General features: G+C 39.6%; 1 protein-coding gene across 1 annotated transcript in view; it reads left to right on the top strand.

Annotated features, from left to right (window-relative positions):
* BANK1 (B cell scaffold protein with ankyrin repeats 1) overlaps positions 1 to 13,948 on the top strand; it is a 126,508-nt gene that overhangs the window by 87,425 nt on the left and 25,135 nt on the right. The gene's annotated exons all lie outside the window — the stretch shown is intronic.

The raw sequence follows: 13,948 nt of genomic DNA, 5'->3' as shown, positions 1-13,948 counted from the left end.
TGAAAGACAAATCTAGGGCACAGAGGACCCCAGGGTTTCCAAAACTGTGCATCTGAACTTCATGGGAAAGAGGTATGGTTCTTTCTTTTACTTCTTTCTCCTTTATCCTTGTATGGGAAGGGAAAATGATGTGAGGTCTGCATCCTCTCAGCTATGGCTCCAGTTTCAAGATTTGCTTTCTGGCAGCATATGTGGGGGGTTATCAATCTCAGGCAGCTCTTAGGAAGAAGAGCAAGAGCAAGATAATGTACTTGTGTTTCAGTTATTTTACCCTTCCTTCCTGATGTGCTAAACCACCATCATCATTAGTGAAATGTTTTTAGTGAAGTGTCAAAACTTTACTTGTCTGCCTTTTTGCTGGAAAATGTAGGTACTGCTCATATTCCTTTGGTATTTTCATCATGTCAGTTACACAAGGTACTTCCATGACTGCAGAATCTGCTATGCTGAAGGGAAGCCATCTCATCTGAATCAGTGGAGAAGAAATAATGAAATTGGTTGGGGTCGTCTTAGTACCCATGAACTGTTCTTCATTCATTTAACTTGAGTTCCTAAATGTGAATGCAATAGTCTGTAACCACACAGGTAAGAGACATTGACAGCAAGTAACCCACAGGGCACTGAACTGCAGGCACAGCCAAGTGGTGAAGCTACGTGTGTGTCTACCATACTGAGTAAGACCTAAGATCTGGTGGTGTCTCTTCCTGTGCAAGTTTTCAGTGATATTGCTAGAGCCTGGTGCTCCACAATGTTGATGAATTCATGTCTTGAACCCCAATTTCCTTGTTGATCTGTCAATCTCTAGCTCTTTTATCAGTCTACCCTATCTATCTAGATACTGAGGCTAGAAATTGTTCAGAATGCTAAGACTTGGAGCATTTGAATATTTTTAATATTGGTCTTGTATCTCTCTTGCTTTTGAATTTAAAAATGTATTGAATGTTAAGGTTACTTTTTCACCCATTCCTGTTTCATCAGCAGAGTTCTGTCTCTAATGTTCCACAGCTGTCTGATGGGACAATAAGTAACCTCCCTTCAGTATTAAAGATTATTTGAAAATAGCTTCCAACCTCTGCAATAAATCCCACTTTTAAACTTTTTCAGCATGTCCTGCTGTGTGAAGTTGTACATATTGTGATTTTGTTCAGTGAAATGTGAATGGCAAAAGCAGCCCATTGCAGGAATCATGTGTAAGACTTCATACACAGTATTAGATTTTCATGAAAGGGGAATTCATACTGTGACAGAGAAACAAGGAACCTAGGCAAAGACATTCAGTAACCCAGTGAAAAGGAATACCAGAGTACTGTGGGGAAGAGTCGATACAGTACCATTTCTGCCTTGCTTGATTATTATTGTTGCCTGCCAGGGTTGCCACGTCGAATAGGAGGCCTTCTGCAATGGCTGACCTTGAGGTGATAGCTGGTAGCTGTGGTAGAGTGAGTCCATTTGCCTGGAACTTGTGGAGCAGTTTTTATGGGTGCATTTTATAAACCTCTGGGTTCAGAAATTCTGAGGTGGGAAACATTTCATTTAAAAAACAAATGAACAAACCTACAACTGTATATCCTATATTCCATCTTCCAGTACCTGAAAGGTTCTTACAGTGAGAGTGGGGCAGGTCTCTTCTCACTAGTGACAAGTGACAGGACGAGGGGAAATGGCCTCAAGTTGCACCAGGGCAAGTTCAGGTTGGATATTAGGAAGAACTTCTTTACAGAAAAGGTGGTTAGGTACTGGAATATGCTCCCCAGGGAGGTGGTTGAATCGCCATCCCTGGATGTGTTTAAGAGCCGTTTGGATGTGGTACTCAGGGATATGATTTAGCAGAGGTTTTTTTTTTTTTTTTTTTTTTTTTTAGAGATGGGGTACTGGTTAGGCTGCGGTTGGACTTGATGATCTTCAAGGTCTTTTCCAACCTGGGTAATTCTATGATTCTATGATCCTGTTTGGAAAAAACAAAATTCCCTTTAAAAACAACCAAGGTGAAAATGTGGAATCCAGTTGCTCTTAACTCCGGTATCTCTATTTGCTCATACTGCTCTTCTGTCATATAGTGTTGTATTATTGACAGTAGTGGCTGCAAGGTGTCTGGGAAAGAGATGGGAGTGGGGAAAAAAACAATCAACTAATGTATTGCATCCCAGGTTCATTAGCATGTTGCTTTACTCTAATGCAGCAGGTATATTTGCCAAATGAAAAATTTGGCCCACTGCTCTGAATTAAAAGCTGAGTAACTGAGCTTCTCTATCCTGACTGAATTAGAAAAATGTAAGTGACAGCAAAGCTAATTGCAGCAGTCTTAAGAGTACTGCTGTTAAATAAGAACACGATGCTGTAGGAAGCCACATGCTGAGCATCAGATGTAAGTTGAGTTCTCTTTTCTCTTTCTCTTCCTAGGATCTGTCCTCCTTTTATTTTGTTTTTTACTCCTTCTTTCTGGTCTTGAGAACTGAAAGTGCTCACCAAAAATGTTATGTTTGAGATCCATATTCTTATCAAGTTCTAATCCAGTAACAGCTGCCTTTAAAATGACTGTCAAATACATTTTTTGTGAGCTGTGCTTGCTAAGCATTTTCTAGTACTGATGTCATTAGCATAAAAGAAGGCTGATTACCCATTTGATTGGTTCCCCCTCCCCCCCCCCCCTTAAATGAAAAGTAGTATTAGATTTTTTTTTAATAGAAGAAAGTTACAATTTGTCATTATGTCTCTCTTGCCCTCTCAAAGCAGAATAGGCCTCAATGTACATCATGCCATTGAAAGTAATTTTTATAACTTTTAGCAGGTAACCAGTTGCTCCCTACCAGCAGCATTTGAATTATTTCAGCCATCAGTCAGAGGCTGCATTTGTTTTTCATTCATGTGAAACAGTCCTGTGTGTTTACCCTTTCTTCAGCAATGGCAGATTTTATGGTATGTATCAGATAATTCAACACATTAGGCTATTCAACCCTTATTTGCTCTCATGAAATTCAGAGGGCATGTAATGATGCATGTAACAGGTGTATTTAAATGCTAATGGGTTTTATATGGAAAGCAGCATTACAATTGTTGGCAGACAGGAACAAGAGAAGCAATGCATCACTATATATATTACAAGAGGTCATGAGAGTCAAAGTACAACTGGCCCCTGGTACAGGTCACATCTATCTTCTCTGTGAGAAGTATCAAAGAAGTGGCTGCACACTGTTTTGTGGCTGTTCATAGAGCAGAGACAGATATATGCGTTCCTTAAGATATGGGAGCAGGCAGAGGAAAGTAGTATAGAAGACCAGGACAAACTGACCCACTTCTTTCAGTCCTATTTCTGGTGAACTGATGCATCATATGGTGTAACTTTTGATCTAACATCAGGAGTTTCTCTCTCTAGAAACACTTAAATGAAACACAATGTTACTGCTGCTTCTTGCAGCAAATCAGTAAAAATAAATTCATTTTGTGAAGTTGCCAGTGTCATCTTTACGGAAAAAAAGCCATGAAGATGAACTTCATATTGCTTGCATACTTGTGCAAAACTAACCTGAATTAGACTGGATTTTTTGCCTCTTTTGGCTTAAAACTTGCTTGTATAGAGTTAGTAAATTGTGAGCTGCGTTTTGCAAAAAGAGGAGATAAGTGTGGAGTCTGTTTCTTGTTTAGCTCTTTATTGCTTTGACTACAGTCATTGTCCTTCAGTTTGTGTGTGATCTACCTGAACTAAAACAATCGACCACAGTCATCAGCAACAATTTCCTACTATTTGAATCTGAAAGCCAAATAAAATATGCACCAAGTTTGAATCTATTCAGCATTACACAAACTAAGAGAGGACCTTGGTTGGCCTTTGAAAACAAAGTTCTCCTGAGGCTAATAATATGTCTGATTAACTACAGATCTAATTTATATGATATGTTTTTCAAAGGGGGAACTGTGTTTTACCTTATTTCCTGCTTTTGTTTCTCATGAAGTGTCTAATTTTAGCACATGCTGTACCAATATTTTCACCACAGAAGAAATGCTTTGGTAGATAATTTTTGCTGGTGTGTGTACACACAGCCTGAAAGCAGCAGCCTTTTAATTGATACAGTTGAGAGCAGTACTCTCAATAACTGCTACTTCAACTGGTCTTCTCATCCTCTCTGAGCTGTTGTTTGGGAATATAAAGGTGATTTTTGTAACCTGAATATAAATGCCTGTATCTGAAAACTCTGACTATTGATAGCACATGTATGTGTAACTTATTCTAGAAATACCATGGCATTTCACAGATGTAGGCTCCTTATCCCACTCCTCTTAAATTCATTTCTAAAAATAATGTTGGCTAGACAGAGCAAAACTCCTGCTGGTTTCTATGAAAGAAGAAAGATTTCCAGGAACACAGCAGGATCAAGAGGAAAGAGCTAAATCTCAGAAGCCATCAGAGAGCTTAGAATATCCTGTTACTTGAATGCAGAACACAAGCTGTACTGTGACTTTATCGGCCTCCAAAATGTAATTCTTTTGATATAAAGTACATCATCTGGTTAACGCTGTCGAGCAACACTGTGCATTGCGTATTTAGAATACAAAGCAGAATATGGGGAATAATTTACTGTTGCTGTAGAGCTAGATAAATCATAGATGTTCTGATAGTAGCATAGGCACAACTGCATTTGACTCCAGTAAATAAGATGCTTTTAAGTAATCGTGAGCGCAGGGTTTTGAAAGGCACCATCTTGAAATACTGTATGCTCTTCTCCATCAAATTGTGTTCATCTTCATTGCACTGGAAGGGGGTTGGAAGACCCATGGGACGTATGCTTGTTGTATTTGCTCAGGGCCTTCCCCATCGTTGTCCTTGCCTTCCAAATAGTTGCTGGTCCAAAACCTTATAAAACATAAGATATTTCCACTTCCTTTTAAGCATAAGCTCTTCAGTTGTGCTAACATTAACTTTTCTGCAGGTCTTGCTCTTCCACTGTCTGGTTTCCATCTCAGATACCATTGTTTAGCTACTGTATCCCTGCTGAATTTTGTAGCCCTCATTGATATTGTGGTTATTTAAAAAATAATCATGCTTTACAAAGCCAAAATTCTCATATTTCCATATTATCATTGAATAAGAGAATAAAAGAGCTCTTCAGAGCCAATGACCTTTTTCTTCCTTTGCAGATAATATTTTTGTGCGTTTTGTTCATCTAGATGAATGCAGGAATAACTAGGTATAAGATCTAAAACTCTTCTCTTATTCCCTGTCATTCAGGCACTGCAATTGACTTTCTCTTTAGCTGAGGAGCCTCTAGAGCAAATAGAGCATTTTTGGATCCATCACAGGTGTGAGATGTGGAGGTGTGAGGGGCCCAGATGAAGCTGTGCCAGGGTTGTGTTCAGCTGGACAGCAGCTTCTGGAGAACTGTCCTAAGCTGATGGAAGCATTCATTGTGTGGTGGCTGCTACTGATGCTGATATGGCCTGAAAGGCTTTAGAAATGAAGGTTGTGCCACACATGTCCCATTTTAGAGGGTTATACTTGTCTGATGTGGTGGGTTGATTGTAGCCAGCAGCTAAGTGCCCACACAGCCACTCACTCACACACCTCTGCCCTGCCTGTAGTGGAATGAGTGAAAGATCATAAAGAGCAAATGCGAGAAAACTCATAAATCAAGATGCATACAGTTTAGTAGGTGAAGGAAAGAGGGGAAAAAATACAAGCAAAGCAAAGGAAGTCGTTCACCACCTCCCACAGGCAGTCTGAAGCCCAGCCAGTCTCCAAACAGCATCCACCTTGCAAGCTAGAGAGCCCACCCGCTTCTTCCTCCCCCCATTTTTATTGGTGAGTATGACATTATCTAAAACAAATCTAAAACACAGCACTATACTATGAAGAGAGTTAACTCCATCCTAGCCAGGCCCAGTGCATCTATACTTACACATAATATTCAGATACCTGTGGGGAATCCTTATGGAAAGGATTCTTTTTCTTGCAGCCTACACAATCCATTGTACTTAATGAGCCTTCCACCTCCTCTCTGCTACCCCATAGTCCACTGGGGGAGGAGTAATTTAATAACTACTCTGAAAGTTCAAACAGAATAGTTGTCATCAAGTGAAAGAGAAACTCTCTGGAGAATGGTTATTATTTGGCCCAGAAAAAATAATTAAGAAAAGCAAGGGAAAAAAAAATGTATTCTGCTAGATTGAAAAATTAACCTGTTGGTGAGATGGGAGTGCTTTTGTGGAGCTTGCAGTGATTACACAGCCTGTCAAATGGCAGTGGATATTTTGTTCAGCAGAATCAGTACTCGATGAGATTTGAAAGTCTTTCAGAGAGTCGTGTGGGTGTGTGAAAAGTGAAGGAACAAGAATTGTTGTTAAAGGAGAAATGAGCTAAAATGAGTCTGAGGAGGAATTTTATTTTTGAATGCTCAGAAGAAAAAATTCCTTGGTATTCAGTAGTTAGAGAACAACAGAATGCTTAGAAAGGAGAAAGTGGGCACAAGTTCTTCAGTGGAGAATGCGGTGGTTTGGTTGAGAAAAGCATTTTTGTATAAAGTGGTAAATGAAGTACAGTGATTAAAATCCACCCCCCACCCCCCTTTACTGCAGATGGGGAAAGAGAAAGAAATGTTTTTCTTTCAAAGCTGTGCTCTTGGAGGCTCTATAAAAGTAAACGGACACTTAAAACACACAGATATGCAGTTACAGATATACACACTGCTCTTTTACTTAGCTTGGTGGTGGTGATGGTGGTGTTTATTGGTTGTTCCTCTATGGTGATGAAATGGTTCAAAGGCAGAGCTTTTTTTTTTTTCCCAGAAATTCAGTTTCAGAAGTTTCAGAAAGATTGATAGACAGGCATACGGAGTAAGTGTGAAGTTAGATGAAATAAAGATGCAAATAAGGATCAGCTCAGGAATGTTAGCTGGCTGATATGTGGTGCGGTAGATCTGCTTGTGATAAGGTTACAGGCAGACATGCAAATGAAACAGTTTAGTACAAGAGCCCGAAAGGTTATTACATAAGATTACAATAGATTACTTCAAATGATGCAGTTCTTTCGCTCGTGTTAAAACAGCTGAACCAGAAGTTGGGTATCCATTGATGTTTTAGTTTTGTTTATTTTCTTAATAGGCTGCAGATCATCTGAGTCATGTATTTACTTCAACCTGATCCCAAAATCATTACATTCTGGCAGTGAACTCTTTCATGTCTCCTTTCTTTTATTCTATATCATTGTGCATCTTTGACAGCTGTGTGCCTTAATACACCTCGAGCACATTGGTGTGAGGTTCTAACGCTTTATTATCTTTTAGTATTGGAGAAGATACAGTAGCTGTTGGAACTTCTGGCAAACTGTATGCAGAAGGAATTTTACTAATTGCCTTGAATATCATAACATTATTTTTACTGTCGTTCTGTTGTCATACTTTATGTTCTGCCTAATTTAGTATAGGGTTGGTGGGTGTTGTGGTTTGTTTTTTTTTTTTCATTTTTTAGGAATAGTCTTGTCAGCAGTTAAATACGGTGGCCCATTAGATTGTGGCACTCTTGATGTGAAGCGAGTAGAGCAAGAAACTGGCCAGTGAAACTGAAATCCACACAGATAAATAGATTATACACATGCATGACTTAAAAAGACAAATCTATGCTCAGGGAAAGATGGTGCTGCAGTCTTAAGCAACAGGAAAACGCCTTTGAAAGAAAATTGTTTGTACTGCTGAGGATGAGGGTCATATTTAGGAGGTATCAACACCGCTGCATTTTCTGTGATATCCTGAGCACAGTCTGAGGTGTGTGAGAGCAGCACAGAAGCACTGGGGCATGCCTGCTCCTGCATCCCTGGTGAAATGGGGAAGGGAGCTGAGGGCCTCCTTGTGCACAGCAGTGCCGAGCTGGGGTGGCTCAGTCACACTGCTTGGCTGGGTTCATTGCTGCCGTGCAGCTCGTTCCAGCAGTTAGGGAGCATGCAGGAGAAAGCAACCTTTTGGGCTGCCAGGACAATACTGCTGTTCTTGTCTTTCTCTAAGACAAGCCTTGCTGAGATCAGAAGGTCAAGTTCAAGTGTTTCAAAGTTTAGATCCAGCCCCCAGGCTTCTCAGCACACACTGCTGTAAAACCGCTCTCCTTTTCTGCATTCCATGGCAGAACATGTGCAGCAGAACTGCTCTCCACCCCCTTTCTTCCCACCTGCCCAGCAGAACGAGGGCTTTGAAACCAGATTATTCCCAAGTGGATTTGTTCTTTTTTGTCTTTGATTGTGACTGTATTGAATGAGTTTCACCAAGCTTATGCTTTAGAGAAATCTGCATTGTCTCATCATCTGGATCTTTTTTTCAAGCTTGAGTTATCAAGCAAAGTAATAGAGTAGTACAAGTGTTTAACATTAATAAAGATAATGAACAGCAGCGTTGGTTCTGTCCTGATGCATGTAATCAATTTTATGAAGCTGGTTTCTTCAGTCCTTACTCCAGGTGCTCATACAGGGCCCTGAGAAGAAGCAATAAATACTTAAACACTCCCAATGCTTTGATGAATATTTAACATTGTAGAATATGTGAGTAATATGCAAACTCGAGAGACAGAAAATTTTTATAATCAGAGTGGTTGGTCTCTAGGTTGTAGCTCAGGAGTACAGGTGGAACTGAATGAAAGAGTTTTCCAAACTGTCTGCCTATGTTTCAGAAAATATTGAGAGTGCAAATGCAACAGATCTGCTAGAGTCTATCTGGTTCTCATCTTTGCATTCTGGAAAACTGTGGCAGACCCATGACAGAGGGCACTGTCTTGGTTGGAGTGTGCTGAGAGAGAGAGCAGGAGGAATAGCTGTGAAGATGGCTGCCAAATAGCAATGTGGTTATAGTGCTTTCTACTTCACTTGCTGGTGGGGGCTAAGCAGATGGGGCTGGTGGGTCTGAGGTGTGTAACAAGCATATCAGCTAGGCCTGGGGAAATGTCCAGCTGCTATGTTTCTTTCCAGCTTCTCCATCCTAAAAGAAAGAATACGACTTTAAAAACAAGTCTGTTAAGTCCATGACAGAGAAATGGAGGAAATATCCAGCTGAAGAAAGCAGTTTCTTCTTTCTTGAGGTTCTGAGAGGAGTTAGCCTATTTCCATCCTTTTTACTCCCCTTTCACTTCCAGTGAGAGAATGCTGTAGCAGTGGTTGTGGCCTGCTAAAAGATGCACACAATTCCCACCTCTGCAGTTTCTGCCTGACAGATCTGTATTTGCATCATCTGCAAATGCATTGAAGCCCTCTGTTTAATAAAGCCTTCAGAGCACAGGTGATACCTCCTATGGAAATAAATAACCTCCCAGGTATGTCACTGAATACCTCGTAGCAGAGGAAAACAGTGTTTTATTGTTCCTGCTGAATTCTGGCAGCAGCTGGCACAGAATTGTCCATCTCGTTCATGTAGGCCAGAAGGACAGCCCTGTCTTTGGGAAGGGCTCTCCACTCTGATCCCAGTGTTATGCTCTCACTGGAAGATAAGTTCGTCTTCTTTTATCAACAGTACTTGACCATCAGAAACTACCCTGAAATGCTCCATAAAGTTAGCCTTAAAATTATAATTCTACTAGGACATAGTTGGAATCTAATCCTCCTTTTGCAGAATTTAGTCCTTTCTAAATGAAATGTGGATGCATCACCCATCCAAAAACAGCTAACATTAAAATGCAGACAAAGTTGGCTGTGTAGAAGGCACTTGGAAGCAACATAGGGGTGAGAAATATATTGTGACTATGCTTTAACATTAAATAAAAAAGTAAACTGAGTTTTCAAATAAACCCCTTAGTCAAAACTAACAAATGATTCAGTAATGAAGCACAAACTGCTGGGATCATTTAAGAAAACATAGTTGTGCTCCTGAGATCAGAAGAACCAACGTAGGACACAGAATGTAACATGGCAGCATTTTGGATATATGTTTCTATGTCTTTGCAGTCTGGGTTAGCACTCCTTAAAGTAAATTTTGTGGGAAGACTTGCTGGGCTTTTTCTATGGGCCTGGTTTTCTGTGGATACTGTTTGTGAGGAGATCAGTAAGGTTTCAATTAGGTCAGGAAGTCACATGGAAAAGGTATCTAAAAGATCTCTTAATTAGGAAAATAGTTTCATAGTTTTCTCTGCAATTTATCTATATAAGATATTCCACCTCACACTATAGAGGCGTAGAGTAGATGAAAACCATTCCTTTCTGTGGGAGTAGAGAACTTTACATGATCATATTAGAATTTGTTTTTCTCAGAAATAGAGACTTAGGTTGCTTATGCTATCTCCCTTTTCCAGAATTGCAAATACTCATCTGTAGTGACGGGTATGTGTTAACAAACTGGAAAGGCACAAATTTATCTGCTATTTCATTTAGAGAAATGAAGCCAAAGAGAAATGGCAAAAAATGCTGCTTGTATATCAGCAGTGCATAGTCTTGCTCAGAGGTCCGGATCACAGAGAGATTCTGATAGACTTGCTGAGCATCCCCGGGGACAACCAAAGTGACTTTTAGTGTCTGAGACTGTACACTGCAGAGACTGTCAGACTGGAGGACTAAGTGAGCAGCTAACTTGTGGGGCTACCAAAAAACATTACTTAGCTGTAGTAAGGATTTTTTTAACTCTAGTTTGGATATAATTAAAGCAGGAGGCATTATCCAAAGCATTTGTAAATGTTTGGTTAATATTTGATACTTTAGGGGAAGGAAATAGTTAAAGGATTCTTTTCTCTGAACCCAAGCAGAAAATACTCATTAAGGATGTCCAGGCAGAAGATAAAAATCATGAGAGTGGTCTAGGATATGTTTGTATATACAAAGTTCTTACGATGAGAATGTGAAATAATAGCGGTAGATTTCAAAGGAGTGCAAATTTGCTTTGTCATGTAGGAAAGATTTGACGTGTAGCAAGAGACCAACTCAAATAGGAGAAAGAAGTGTAAAGAAAGTAAAAACTCTATCAGGTAACTGAGGGCAAACTCAGAAGTGTAGCAGAGGCACTTAAAGATCATTAGGAGAAAAGTTAGGTGCAAAATGAAATGCAGCTAGCAAGAGGAATCACAAGTAATGTGAAATGTTTGCATAAGGCTGTATTTCAGCAATTCATTGTCAGAGTGGAAAGGCATATTGATTAGAGTTGCATAAGAGATTGTCCTTTTTCCTCTACTGTTCAGTACTCCATTAGCAATTTAGATAATAGAAAGATTTTTCAAATTCTTCCCAGCTCCACAGTCCAAAAAGGTGATTTATGGCTGGCCATACTCTTATCCAATTCCATGAAGTTTTGAAGTGTTCCAAGCTCACATTTACTTCCAGGTTTACTCGAGTCAGTAGTGAAGAAGAAAAAATGCAACTGCAAATGGGCCCACATTCCCTTGGTTTTCATTAATAGTGATGGTTATAGAAAATGGAGCTCTTTAGGGAGCTTGTATGGACTGACAGCTGTAACAACTGTTTGGCAACTTGTGCTAGTGGCTTTCCAAAATAAATAACTGCAATCCATTCAGGCTTTGCATAAGTGGGACAGCTTTGGAGCTGTTCAAGAATTTGGCCTTTTTTTGATAGCTTTTAGCTCAACAGGAAGCTTAATCAAAATAGTTAAAATATGTAGCTGAAAGAAAGCTAAATACTTTTTAATTTTAGTCTTAGGACTTAAAATATCATCAGTCTGACAGAGCACTTTCAGTATTCCTGTTGCATCTTGAAGTAAGCAGATTTTACTTGCTGACTCACACTTGCCATTTGTGGTTGTCCTCCATTGGCAGATCTTTATGGACAGCAACTGCGTTTCTCCAGCTTTTCTATAATACCGGTTTCTGTTAAAGCAAGCTCTTCCTCCTGATGGTTGCTTGAAACCCATAAGAAATCCTAGTGTACACCAAAGAGCTATTTTCAGACAGTCTCAAAAGACTTCAAAGTTCATGTCTGCATGGATATTGTGTACCACACCCTAAATTCTACTGTAGGAACATCGTGCTGGCTGAGCTACTACATTCAAAGTCTGTGACGAAGTGCATGTAACACTCCAGTCCTGAAAGAAATATGATCGTTCAGGGTGGCATGGAAACATTTGCAAATTCTGCCATGGTGTGTTACTCTGATTCAGCTGTGTAACTTACTATCCTGAAACAAGGAAGGACAGAAGGGCACTCACTGCCTTTGGTCTTGCCCCATTTTCAGCTGCACAGCATTTCTAGGCATTGTGTTGCAGGAGGTTTCTAATTAATTCATACATTATACATAATCATTATACATGAAGTAGTATGAGTCCAGATAAAGAATCTCTGTCTATTCATCTTTTTTGTATCTCCTTTAGGAAGTGTAATAAGTGTCTAAAGTTCTGATTGTCATCCTGGCTTTTTTAAGATTCAGCATTATCAGAGAAGCCACTAAACTGACCTTTAATCCTCCAAAACATTCAGGTTTAAAAGATACATATTAAGCATATCTATTCTGTTGGCTTTCTGTGAGTTCCCAGGTTCCTTTCAGCTGAGAAATATGTATGTGTAATAAGAAAACAAGGAAGAACTAGTTGTTTCCTCTACTGGTAATCACTATTAACGAGGTTTATTTTTATGGCTCCATTCTCTGTTTCCATTTTGACCTCTTTCTACTATATATATATTATATATATGTGTGTGTGTGTGTGTGTGTGTGCATATTTCATGTTCACAAAGATGAACACCTTGAAAGAATTTTTCTGAAACAGTCCTCTACTATAATAGAGGGAGTGATTACATCTAGAGCTCTGCTTGCTTGATTTCTCCTGCAGAGATCATCTGTGTCACCCAAGAAGTACAGCAGAAGACCTGTTTTCTTCCCAGTTGAATGGTTACATTTAAGCACATGCAGCTAACCTCAGGACACTTATAGATAATCCTGTTTCTGTGAAAGATAGGGGAACCAGCTAAACAATGGGGAAGCTCAGATAGAATGGGGCTCTCCATTTGGGCACAAAAGACGAAGATTAATATTTTAGTGCTGGGAGCAGATATAACTTAGTGAAGATCTAGGCAATATCCTCAGAGGAGAAAAAAAGAAAGCAAGGGAGGCACCTGATGCATTGTCTAATGGATGCATTGCTGCAAGACTCACGCTCATGAGATGCCTGTGTAACAGAGCAGCAGGGAAGAAGGCATTCTCGCTTCCCCAGAAATAAGTTTCTTCTTTTTTTTTTTTTTCCCCTTTTACCCTTTGATATTAATTATAGAATTTGGGAACAAACTTCTTGAGAATCTGGCACAGGACTGCGAGAATCAGTGTCTGCAGCATCTGGAAAGATATCATCAGTTATCTCTCTTGACTTCTCCACCTTCTCGTCTACTTGCAATTAATCTTGCAGACTGGATGTATGGAGCATACTGTCTCCATATACTCATCTGGATTAACATGTTCAAACTCACAGAGTTAATTTTTTGTGCATCAGAATCCCTCAGTAATTATTGAGGTCTTGATTGAGCCTGTGCAGGATAGTTCTGTATTATATTCTCACTGGAATTGGGGTCCTGCTGAGTTCCTTGGAAAAAAAAAAAAAAAAACAAACAACAGTCATCTTTTGTGACTCCATTTTTTTCTGAAAATCAGCACTTAACAGGTGTGTTTTGTAAGTTTTAAGACAACAGAAGTGTCTGTGGTTGCATTATGAGTCAGTCTGCTCTTAGTGGCTGTGGATGAGTCCAAGTTTCTACCTCTTCTACTGGAAGAACTACAGTGATAGCATTTTAGAGAACCAATTGATCTGACCCTCTTGAGCCAAATTTTGAATATAATAGCTTTCTAGAGGAAAAAGAAGCAGTGCTTTGCCTCATTTGGGCGTTGAGGTGAAAATGCTAACATGCTTTACAGTTCTGTTTCTGGTTTTTCAATGTATATGTGGCTTTTGGTGCCAACCATTAGGATTCAGGAGCTGTTTGTAGTGAGCTCTCCAGAGATTTCTTGTACTCTGTGCACCCTCTGGCTATTCAGTAATGTCCTATAGACTTTCTGTTTTTCTGC

This window comes from Excalfactoria chinensis, chromosome 4 (genome assembly GCF_039878825.1).
Source record: "Excalfactoria chinensis isolate bCotChi1 chromosome 4, bCotChi1.hap2, whole genome shotgun sequence".
In the NCBI taxonomy this organism is placed as follows: Eukaryota; Metazoa; Chordata; class Aves; order Galliformes; family Phasianidae; genus Excalfactoria; species Excalfactoria chinensis.
This window is presented reverse-complemented; position numbering and strand designations above follow the sequence as displayed.